Source organism: Dipodomys spectabilis, unplaced genomic scaffold, assembly GCF_019054845.1.
Source record: "Dipodomys spectabilis isolate Male_0828 unplaced genomic scaffold, ASM1905484v1 ptg000098l, whole genome shotgun sequence".
In the NCBI taxonomy this organism is placed as follows: Eukaryota; Metazoa; Chordata; class Mammalia; order Rodentia; family Heteromyidae; genus Dipodomys; species Dipodomys spectabilis.
The window spans coordinates 13598003-13610274 of NW_024870775.1; the positions used below are offsets into that span (position 1 = coordinate 13598003).

The 12272-nt window shown below is 40.0% G+C and overlaps 1 protein-coding gene across 1 annotated transcript in view; it reads right to left on the reverse strand.

Annotated features, from left to right (window-relative positions):
- Window positions 1-12272, reverse strand: part of Shc3 (SHC adaptor protein 3) — a 161216-nt gene that overhangs the window by 10973 nt on the left and 137971 nt on the right. The window lies entirely within an intron of this gene.

A 12272-nucleotide genomic window follows, 5' to 3' on the forward strand; every position in this document is an offset into this window, starting at 1 on the left:
GTGCCAAATGTAAAGGGAAGGCAACTACAGAGGGAAGAATTGAAGCAAAAGAAAAGAACAGAATAAAAGCTTCAAAAAAAATGCAGTATTCTCGACTGTAAACAGAGACTCATAAAAAAAGAAGAGGGAGGGTGTTGGAATAGAATGAGAGAAAAGAGAGAGAGAGTTTCAGCGAATGGTTTGGACCGAAGTGGTATGGCATAGAGGAGTTGGAGAAGAAACGAAGTATGACTCCAAAACAGTTAACCCTGGACTTGATCTTGAGCAGCTTGTAGCCTTATCCGGAAGGAGTATGAGAATCATTATAGCATACAGGTACTGGGAAACACTCTTGTTCCTGGCACTCTATGTGTGTGGGGACTGCATCATGCACAGACATCCTAGCTTGTGCACTTTTAGAAGGTGTTTAAGCAACACTGAGACCCAGATGGTTAGCAGCATTACAGGGGTTCCTGCTTTGCACTGTCTGTATGGACACAATGACAAAGGGACTTTCTTACTGAGTGATGACTAGGATATCCAGAGAGGGGAACGTCTGAATCAGGGATATGGAAAATTCCATACAAAAAACAGTCCATATGACCATCTGGGCATAGCTCCAGGATGGGGAAAATTACAGAACAGAAGCCATGGAGTGGAGCCTCTTCTGGAAGCAATGCATCTTCCCAGGGGCTCAGCATCCCAGGACCAGATAATCAGAGGTTCTAGAGAACAGCACTGGTCTTCAGACAGTTTACAAGCAGTGCCATCAAGTTGTCTTCCCACATAACCTGCCTTCTGGTTGCTAGGGAACAACACAAAGGAAAACAGGAAGCCAAAGCAACACATCCCTGGCAAACTTATCAGCAACTTAGCCAGAGAAACAAAGGCCCCTTGGCACCAACGAAAACCCTTTGTGCAATTAATACACACTGAAGAAAACAAATGATAGAACTATATGGTGGATTCTGGCTGAGTACCAGTGGAAAGGGGAGGGTGAAGAAGCGTGACCATGGTTGAAGTACATGTGAAAATAGAGCAATGAAATGTGCTGAAATTGTTTTTAAAATGGGAGGAAAATGAGGGAAAATAGTAGAGGGTGTGAATTTGGTCACGATATATTGTGTACATGTATCCCCTTATGCAATCAATGCATGCAAACAATATATGCAAATTAGTATATGCAAATACGTAACCCCCCCTTGGGCAACCAATATATGCAAATAAAATGATTTGGAGCTATTAGAATTTATGAGTGACACCCACGGAAAACTGGAAACCCATTCTCTTCCTAATTAAATATTTTAAATTTAGTTTTGTTTCTTTGTCATTTTTCCTTTTTACAATCTTCTTTTCTTTTTCACTTGACTATCCCTATTAATTTAAATATTCACAATGTAAACTTTTTTGTTTGTCAGATTTGGGGTTTGAACTCAGGACCTGGGTGCTCTCCCTGAGTTTTTTTGCTCAAGGCTAGTGCTCTACTACTTTGAGTCACATCTCTACTTCTGGTTTTCTGGTGGTTGATTGGGAGCGTCTCAAATACTTTCCTGCCCAGGCTGGCTTTGAATGGAGATCCTTAGATCTCAGCCTCCTGAATAGCCAGGATGATAGGTATGGGGCTGGTGCCTGGCTCACAATATAAAATTTTATTTTCCTTCTTTATCCTGCAAGTTCTTTTCTTTCCCTTTATACTTCCCTTACTTACTTCTCCATTGGACCAGTTAATATCTCATTTCTCTGACCTCCTTAACCTGATGCTAATTTTTTTTATTTGTCTTTTGAGATGAGATTTTTCCAGAATTTCCAGGTTGGCTTGAGACTTATGGTCTACCTGCTTTATCCTCCCATGAGAGTCTAGGCCATGAGGGTGGGCCAGGGACAGATGTTAGAGCAAGCATAGTAAGAAGAGTCCATGATCCAATGGGAGGAGTCAGGCAAGGTGAGGAAAATGCCCATGTAGGCAACAGACAGCAGCCACGACAGGAGAAGGTTTACATATGGAGGTGGATGTTGGACAAATCAGTGAAGACACTACAGCTAATGGGAGTCAGATTACTCATTGTTGGAGAAAGGAGTCCTAAATGTAGACAAGGCAAAAACTATAACAAGTCCTGTGACATTAGACTGGAATCAGAAGATGTGTCCTAGAATCATGTTTTCCAGTATATATGCATATAGAAATTATATACATTATATATAGATATTAATGTATGTGTGTGCATGCATGTGGGTGGAGATTTGAGTGTGGTGTGCGGAGAGAATGCATGATTATGTGTGTCTGTGTGAAGATGCATGTGTGTGAAGGTGTGGACATATGCATGCATGTATGTGTGTGTATAACCTGACTCTCCTTTAAGTGACCTGGGATCAGCAACATCCCTGCTGTAGTTTTCAATGTCTCCCAAAGGCCTATCTGTTAAAAGCTTGGTCCCAGATTGTGATACCACTGGGAGGCGGTGGAATCTTTAGGATGTGAGATAGAGACCAGAAGTCTTCTCATTACTGAGGGACTGGATACAGGGACTATGATCCTTCTCTCTTCCCCCATCCTATTCCTCCTTCTCTTCCTTCTCCTCTTCTTCCTCCTTCTCTTCTTCCTTCTTTTTCTCCTCCTCCTCCTCCCCCTCTCCTTCTCCTCTTCTTTTCTCTTCCTCCTCCTCCTCTTCGTCTCTCCTCCTCTTCCTTCCTTTTCCTCTTCTTCTACCTCATTTTCTTCCTCTTCCTTCTTCCTCTTTCCTTCTCCTTCTTCCTCTCTCTCCTTCTCTCTGTTTTCTGGCTTCCATAAGGTGAGTTATCTCCTCTTTCACACATTCTTGCCATGATATAGTGCCTCACCACAAGCCCAAAGCCGCAGGGCCCCACAACTGTGGATGGAAACCTGCTCACACATGACCAAAAGAAATCTTTTCTCTTTCCAAGATGATTATATCAGGAATTTTGACACAGTAGTGAAGATCTGAAATACAACTCCAATAAGCACAGCTTGTGCCGAGATCTTGGTTTCTAAACATCGTTCCCCCCATCAAAGCCCCAGGGTTCTTAGAAAAAATGACTGATTGAAGAATTTGGTGGGAGAGGATGAATCAGCTACTAGTTTGTCAGAGGGGAAGAGATGGTTGATAAATGGTTAGTGTATATCAAAAGGACACCAAAGCATCACAATGTAGTAACAGATTAAAGTCCAATAAGTAAAAATGCCATCACAAAAATAAATGACTATCATTGAAATTTTGACTAGGAGCTATAGTATTTAGATTGTTTCTAAAACTGCCCACCAAATATGTATTAATTACCAAGGGAAGAGGAATATATCCTTCCCAGTGGGAAGGCCTGGCCATCACCTCCTGCAGGAAGCAATCAAAATGATCCCTGCCAGTCATCTGCACTTTACAGGATGTCATGAAATAGGGATGACATTATTTTTGTGAGACGGCAATAAGAAGTATGGGGTGAAATGTTAGCATTCTGTTACCATAACAAAAATACCTAAGATTAAATAGCTTTAAGGAAAAAAAGGTTTCTTTTGGCTCATGGTTTTAGAGGTTCAGAGGTTTAGTTCGAAGTCATTTGACCCTTTGGACCTGTAACTGCTCACCATATTATGGCAGAAATTCAAAGAGCCAATAGGACTAACCAGTTGGCCTTTGGCAGGTGAAGGACTCATGAGATGCTGCTCCCCACTGATAAGGAAATGAGTAAGAGAGATTCCATGTGTTCAAGGACACAAACGCTGGAAAAATGAAAAACTTGTGGACAAAGAAATAGCAGAAATGATTAAAACTTTAGTTTTTCTTTGCAACAAAAAGAAACAATACCTTAAACAATTACATCAATGAATAACATTTTAAGCACATTCCTTTGGGATTGTAGTGCGTAGGGATCTTTAAAAGAGAAATTTGAAGAGAATCTGCACGCAACTTTGTCTCTCAAAAATGGAGATGAGACTGGATGCCAGTGGTTCATGCCTGTAATCCTAATACTCAGCTTGAACAAGAAAGTCCACGAGACTCTCACTACCCATCAGTCTCAAAACTGGAAGTGAATGGATGGACCTAGAGTAAATCATGTCAAGTGAGGTAAACCAAGCTCAGAGACACAAATGACGTATGTTTTCTCTCATATGCCAATGTTAGATATCAAATATACTGGGACGTGATAAAATTATACAGGACTCCAGGTATTCATATACAGTGAGACCAAAGGAGGACATTTTTAGGGGAGGAACACATGCATCTGATCATATAAAATAATATTTATCGAAATGAACTCCAGGAAATGGAAACGAGGTTTTTTTCTTTGTTACTGTTTTCTTTTTGTCTTGTTTGTTTGTTTAGCTGTCTTGGGAGGGTAAGAGGACACAGAAATAGTGGTACAAAGGGTGAACAAATGCAGCGTTGGCACTCTCTAGACTTCTAGAGAGTGGGGAGGGGGATGGGAGAGAGTAAGGGAAGGAATGACACTGTCCAAAAAGAAATGTACTCTTTATCTGACTTATGTAACTGTAATCCCTCTGTATTTCACCTTTATAATAACAAAAAAAATTTAAGCTGGAAGTGGAGCTGTGGCTCTGTTGTAAGGAAACTCAGTTGTGAGAAACAGAGACGCTCCCACTGATGAGAAGCCAAATTGGGAGTCTTTATTGGAAAGCCAGAGGACTGCTGGCAGACTTTTGTCTCAAAGACCAGTGGCACATAGGCTTATATAGGCCAAAATCACATAAGGTGCGTGGAATTAAACCTAACAAAAGTGCTATACATAATCAAAGCAAACCAGATGAGGACACTTAAACCCAATGGAGGTGTGAAATAAAAGCAAACCATCTAGGGAAATAATCAGGGGAAATCTAGGAGAAGCACAGACCCAGTCTCCTTACGCAGCTCAAGTGGGTAGAGCACCAACCTTGAATGAAAATAAAAAGCTAAGGGATAGCTTCCAGGCCCCGAGTTTCAGGAAGTCCACACACCCCAAAATGGGATTATTAGGATGGAAATAATGCTTTTCTATCAATCCTTTTTTTGGGAAGTGGATCTGTGGCTCAATGTGGTAGAGCACTAGCCTTGAGTGAAAAAAGCTCAGGGACAGCACCCAGGGCCCTGAGTTCAAGCCCATGCCTGAAAATAATAATAATAATAATACATTTTCTGTAGTATCTTATTTATTTACATGATTGTGTTGATAGAAACTTGAAAGGTGTGTTGATGAAATAGGCTTGTTGGGAGAATACCGCTCACCTCCGGTAACATTTAGCTTCCTGTCTTCAGACAGGACCAAGAGGGGACTGGAGATATCACATCCCCAGAGAGGCCTTCGGGATCCAGTGAGCTTTTCTTAGTCCCTCCTCTCCACTGCACCTCTGTGGTGAGAAAGTGAATGTAAAAGATGAATACCACCTGGGTCTTGAGTCACCGAGGACCAGGTGGATCAAGGAGACTTGACTTGGTGTGTATTGGGGCTGAAGCTCTACTAGGTAAAGCCACTGAGAATTCATGTCTTGTTTGTTCCTGATACAAATGGAATTTGACCATAGTAAGGCATTACTAAGTGGAAGGCTATGGGACCCTTTTAAAATTGATGTGTACTGATCGTATACATTTATGAGGAATAGTATGATGATTTGAAGCGTGCATACATTGTATAAGCACCGACTGGATTAATTAGCATATCCTTTACCTCATAAATGCACAGTTTCTTTGTGGTGACAATATTCAGAGTCTTCTAATCTTTGAAAAATATAAAATATTATTGTTAGTTATAACACTTTCATTTTTTTTGTGGTATTGTGTTTGGACTCAGGGCCTCTAATTTGCTCAGCTTGTTTGCTTAACTAGTATTGTACCACTTGAGTCATGCCTGCAGCTGAATTTTTGCTTATTTTGGAGACGAAGTTTCACAGACTTTTCTTCTCCAGGCTGGCTTCAAATCATGATCATGCAGATCTCAGCCTCCCGAGTAGCTAGGATTACAGGCATAAACAACCAATGCCCAGTCAGGAACTTATTCCTTTTATTTAACTGTAACTTCATATCTACTGACAAACTCTCCCAATCTCCCTTTTACCAACCTCTCTGGCTTTTGACAATCACGATTTTACTATCTGCTTTTAGGAAATAACTTCTTTTATATCTTATATATGAGTGAGATCATGCAGAACTCGTTTCTCAGTGATTGTCTTATTTCACTTGACATAATGTTCTCCAGTTACAATTGTGTGGTTACAAGTGACATGCATTTATCATTTTTAGAGGAAATTTATCTGTTGAGTCCAGATCTTAGAGAGCATTGTTGTAAACATAAAGTATACAGGTACATGTGACATATTGATTTTATTTTCTTTGGGCAGTGAGATTACTGAATCATGTATAATTTTATTTTTAAGTTTTCAAGGAACCACCATGCTGTTTTCAATAGTAGTTGCGTTAATTTATATTCCTACCAACAGTGTGTCACAGTTTTCTTTCTCTGTATCCTTGCCTGAATTTGTTTGTTTGTTTTTTTTTTTTTGGTCTTTTTAAAAGCAATAACCATGCTAACTTGGTGAGATGGTATCTTATTGTGGTTTATTTGTATTTCCCTGGCAATTAGTGATACTGAGTATTTTCTTCCACATATGTGTTAATTTATTTGGAGATGCTTTATAAAATGGCTTCTTAGAACTTTTGCCTAATTTTTAAAATTGATTTTTTCCTGTTGAGTTGTTTGAGTTCTTTACATATTCTGGATATTAGTGCTTTATCAGATGAACATCTCACAAATTCTTAGGCTATCTCTTCCCTTTGTTGGTTGTGGGTATAGAATCATTTAAGTTTGATACAATTCTATTTTCTGTTTTGCTTTTGTTCTCAAAAAATCTTATTCCCCAATCATATTTTAAAAATTTGTCTCAATACAGAAGAAAAATCTAGGAAATATGGCAGCGTTGGACAGTTGTTACTGCTTTGTAATCTAATGAGTAAAATCCCCCGTAGGGGCTGTGAAAAGTGCTGTCACCTAAGACCACAGTGAATCAGGCTCATGAAGATCCCACTTTAACTGTGTGGTGCTGGCTTATCCCAATGAAAACCCAAGTCCCCTCCTTCCTTTCCCCCCCCCCTCCACTGAGCTGCTCCTGAAAGGCCAAAGGGATAAATCAATGACTCATTGGTGACTCAGGGGATAATTTCAGACACACACACAGGCTGACTAAATGATCCAGAAGATGCCAAGAAAGAAAAATAAAGGGGTTCCAGGCTGCCTCTCTGAAGCCTCTCCCACAGACCCAATCTACTGGCTCTCTCCAGCTGCTATTTTAGGCTCTGTATTTTGTGCCTGTCACCAAGGAGGCTCAGAAGCTGCCACTGATGGTCTTCTCACTTGGTTTCCAGTGGCCTTGATGCACAGTGGGAGGGCCCTGAGCCTGGCAGACTCCGGAGTAAATTTAGATGTAGATTTGGTTCTGCATCCCTCTTTTCTCTGAGTAATCTGTTCTGCCAAGTCTCCCCCTTTATACTCACAGACCAGCCAATTACCATGAAAATCAGATGAATAAATATTGAAGAGAATGTGTTCCACATCTATTTTGGTGTCCTCACAGCAAGGAAGCAACTTACATTTTTAATTAAGTTTTTCATTTCCATTTTCTTTTCAGCTAAAGCTATCCTCCACAGGATCAATTAAACTAGATAATCAGATCCAGCTAAAAGACCCCCAAAAGAGCAGTCATTACTAAGTTTGTCATAACAAGGGCTCTCAACTGGGCTGCAAATCTCTCCTCTAATAATGAAATTATATTATAACTAACACAGCTTTAGGACTGGTTTGTGTGACCACCTAGTTTAACAACGTTATCACAACTCTATTACTTCTATTTCTCCACCATTGTGATACTGGTTTGTGATTGTGTAGTTAATTCATTGTTAGTGGTTTACATCTCTTCTTGTCTTTGGTCTGTAAAGATGAAGTAAACAGAAATGTGATTCATTTTTATTCTATAGCATAATGACATTTAGCTAGATTTCACTACTTTGTGTTTTTAAATACCACACATTTCAACTGAAATATTTCTATTTTCTTAGAATTGCTTGATAAATGTCTTTCCTGTTTTCTTTCATAACTCTTTCTTTCCCTCCCTCCTTTCCTCCCTTCTTTTCTTTTCTTTCTTTCTTTCCTTCTTTCCTTTTCTATCTTCTTTTTGTGCCAGTACTGGGGCTTGAACTCAGAGCCTTGCACTCACTCATGCTTGGTTTTTTCATTCAAGGCTGGTACTTTACCACATGAGTTACACCTCCACTTCCAATTGGAAGTAAGTGTCCCTTGTAGTTATCTATCCAGGCTAGCTTTGAGTTACAACCTTCAGATCTCAGCCTTCTTACAGTTGAGGACCACTAGTACCTGGCTTCCTATTTTCTTTTAGGGAACCACAACTGAATTGTTGGACCGCCAATGAAAATAGATAGAACTCTGAACTAGTTCTATAGAAAATCTTGCTTGTTATTTTATATCTGCACAATATACCACATGGAGTCTGGCTATATATTAGTAGCGTGTGGCTCTTTCCTCAGGTAATCTCATAGGATTCTCAGTTCCTAATCGTAAGAGCCTGACTTGATCAAGCATTCATCAAGTGCTTATTGCACACCTAGTATGTGCCAAGCACCATGCAGGTACTGGAGGATAGTGCAATAAGTAAGACTACTACTCATACAGAGATAATAGTCTAGTAGAAAAGGGAGAAGCAAATAATAAGAAAATAAACAAACAAATGATTATTCACGGTAAGTGTGTTAGAGCAAAGTTAAGTCAGAATAAAGAAATAGTGAGTATACAAGAGTTTCAAATTTAAGGTAACACAGGGAAAGATTTCCTAATAAACCATCTAATCTTAAGTATGCCTTGCTCATATACAAAGGCAAGTATAACTATAGCACCTTGCTACCCAAGCTAGTAAGCACATACAAATAGAAGCAGCAAACACAATTACAACAGATTTTACTTAAGAACAGAGATCAAAACAACCCTTAAAAAGAAAAAAAAAGAGTAGGCTGTGCTGAAATAACTCAGTTGGAAGAGCAATTAAAATTGATGAAAAAAATAGATGTCCAAACTCAACTATTATGCCAAGATAAACAGTGTTATGATAAGATCATCATATCAGAAAAATGTATCTGTGTAATCCTCCATATTGAAGAATTTAAGAAAAATGTCACATTATTATCTCAAAAAATACTGAAGAAATGTGATAAAATTCAATACCAATATATGATAAAAGTAATCTATAGATTCCACTAAGCAGAGATTTTCTTTTAAACAAGATCAAGATACATACAAGGTGCTGAAGGTGATGTTTGGATTCCGCATGCAGTACTTTTTTTTATCTCCCCTCCCTCCCCCTGCCCCACTAGTCAAGGGGCTTGAACTCAGGGCCTGGCCACTGTCTCTGAGCCTTTTTTTGCTCAAGGCTAGTGCTCTAATACTTGAGCTTCAGTGCCACTTCCAGCTTTTTCTGAGTAGTTTGGGGAGAGAAGAGTCTCATGGACTTTTCTGCCTGGGCTGGCTTCAAATTGCAATCCTCAGATCTCAGCCTTCTGAGTAGCTAGGATTATGGGCATGAGCCACCGGTGCCTGGCTTCAGTACATATTTTTTTTTGAATAGACAGATGAATGAAGGAATGAAGGAATGAACAATTAGAATCATTTAGGCTAAGAAGGACCAAAAGCTTACTGTAAACTCTCTTCCAAAAACACTCCTTGTCACATTGGACCATGAAAGAGCACCCCCTCTGGACAGTGCTCAAAGGCACCCTAAGTGCAGTGGGCAAGAACAGGCGTGAAGATAGCCTTGGGAAGCAGAGACACCATACAAAAGCAAGACCAGTGTTCTGGCAAAACTGCTGGAAGATGGCGTTGGGAAGCAGAGATATACCATACAAAAGCAAGACCAGTGTTCTGGCAAAACTGCTGGAAGATGGCGTTGGGAAGCAGAGATACACCGTACAAAAGCAAGACCAGTGTTCTGGCAAAACTGCTGGAATCACATTTCTGGGCACCAAATACACTACATTCCTCTTTCAAAGCAGTACTTTTGAGAAAAAGTAACTAAACACAAAAAAGGCTTAGAACAAAGGCTAAAATTAGATACTCTAGGAAACCACTGGACAAAGAAATGAAGAAGTTTGAAATGATATCAAAGAAAAACTGAGTAAGTAGAGATTTATGCTATGTTCATGGATGTGATAAAAGAATGGAAGAGAGAAAGGGAAGGAAGGAAGGAAGGAAGAAAGGAAGGAAGGAAGGAAGGAAGGAAGGAAGGAAGGAAGGAAGGAAGGAAGGAAGGAAGTGGGGCTGGGAAGGTGGCTCAGTGGTGGAGTGCTTGCCTTGCATGCCTGAGGCCCTGGGTTCGATTCCTCAGCACCACATAAGCAAAATGAAAAAAGCCAAAAGTGGCGCTGTGGCTCAAGTGGCAGAGGCTAGCCTTGAGCTGAAGAGCTGAAGGACAGCGCCCAGGCCCAGAGTTCAGGCCCCATGACCGGACCCCAAAAAAAATAAATAAAGGAAGGAAGGCAGGCAGGCAGGAAGAAAGGAAGAAAGGAAGGCAGGAAGGAAAGAAGGAAGGAAGGAGAGAGGGAATGAAAGAAGGAGAAAGAAAAAGAAGAGAGAAAGAACCAAAAAAAAAAGAAGAGAGAAAGAAGAAAGTAAGGTAGAGAGAGAAAAAAAGAAAGGAAGGAAGGAACAAACAAATGAAGGAAGGAAAAACAAAAGAAAAACACGAGAAGTTAAATTTATTGGGAGTACCTGACAAGCTGCTTATGATATGTAATTAAAGAATTGAAAAATCAGATCATGAGATATCCCTCTACTCTTTACTCCCATAGATTAGCAAAACTAGGGAAACACTACCAAGGAAAAGCAAGGATTTGGGTCCTCTGATAGTCTACTATGTGCTCCTGAATGGGCTAGATCGTTTTTTTAAAATGCAAGTGCAAACCCTAGTGAAACTGAATGTATGCCTTTCCTCTGACCAAATCTCCACTGCTGCTGACACCTGCCCAAAGACACACCCCAAGTACAGACAGAAAGGTGCAGCAAGGTCTGCGGGAGACTCCCTTAGACTCCCTTCGCTAGAGAGCTCATAAGTGATAAGTATCAAGTGCATACAATGGGCCTCTGGCACCCCACCCAGGTAATGAGCCCCTACGCAGAAAGCACAGGGAGGCATCTCCAAAACATTTTATCCTCAGGGGAAAAAAAAAAAAAGAATAAAATGAAAGAGGATTTGTAGAACAACATGATCTTTGCAAATTTCTGAAAGGTACAAACACAGAAACATACATTTTGGGAGTGTGTGTGTGTGTGTGTGTGTGTGTGTGTGTGTGTGTGTGTGTGTTCATTAGATGAACTGGAAGAAGTGGTCACACTGATTCTATTCCAGCTTTGGGGAAGTGGTTGCCTTGGTGGGGATGGAAGAGGACCTATGCAGAGAGAACTGTTCCCAGAGCACCAAGAGCTGAGGTATGCAGGCACCTGGTAGGAACCTCTGAATTCTATCAGGTAACTCTGCTATCCCCACCTCCTACACACAAAGTTAAACTGTATTTAAGTCCAACCAAACACCATTATTTAAATAACTACTTATTTTATGTTGTTTTCATTTTATAAGAGGCTTGAAAAAGGAACACTGGAATTTACTTAATGGTAAGGGTGATTTAATTGTGCTTACTAAATATAGCAATTATTGGGCTAGACAAATATATTTATTAATCAGAAAATGTACAGTGTAGCCAAATGCACAGAATTGTTCAGCGACATTAAATTTCCAACTCAATACCATTTGATATTAGCTCTCCTAGTTGGAAGAAAAGAGTAATTAGTGTGTGTGGGGGGGGGTTGCTTATTACTCATAACATTTTATAGCCCACAAATAAAAAATTCAGAAACTCAACCTTTTGGAAATATTTGTGATAAATATTAGAAGCCCCGGAGTCTGTCAAACTTTGTCCACTGTGAATGTATTGTGAAAATGTTCTTTTTATTGCTTTTGCCTTCATAGTTCTAGACAGCTTTTTTCTTATTGGTTTTTATTTTCCTGGTTCTCTATAGTCTTCTTTTTTCTTTCACATTTAGGTTTCAGTTTCAACTGAAGGTGCTTTAAAATATGATATGAATAGCCAGGCACTGGTGGATCATGTCTGTAATCCTAGCTAGTCAGGAGGCTGAGATTTGAGGCCCACCGTTTGAAGCCCAGCCCAATCAGGAAAGTACATGAGACTCTTATCTCCAATTAATCACAGGAAAAGCTAGAAGTGGAATGGTAGCTC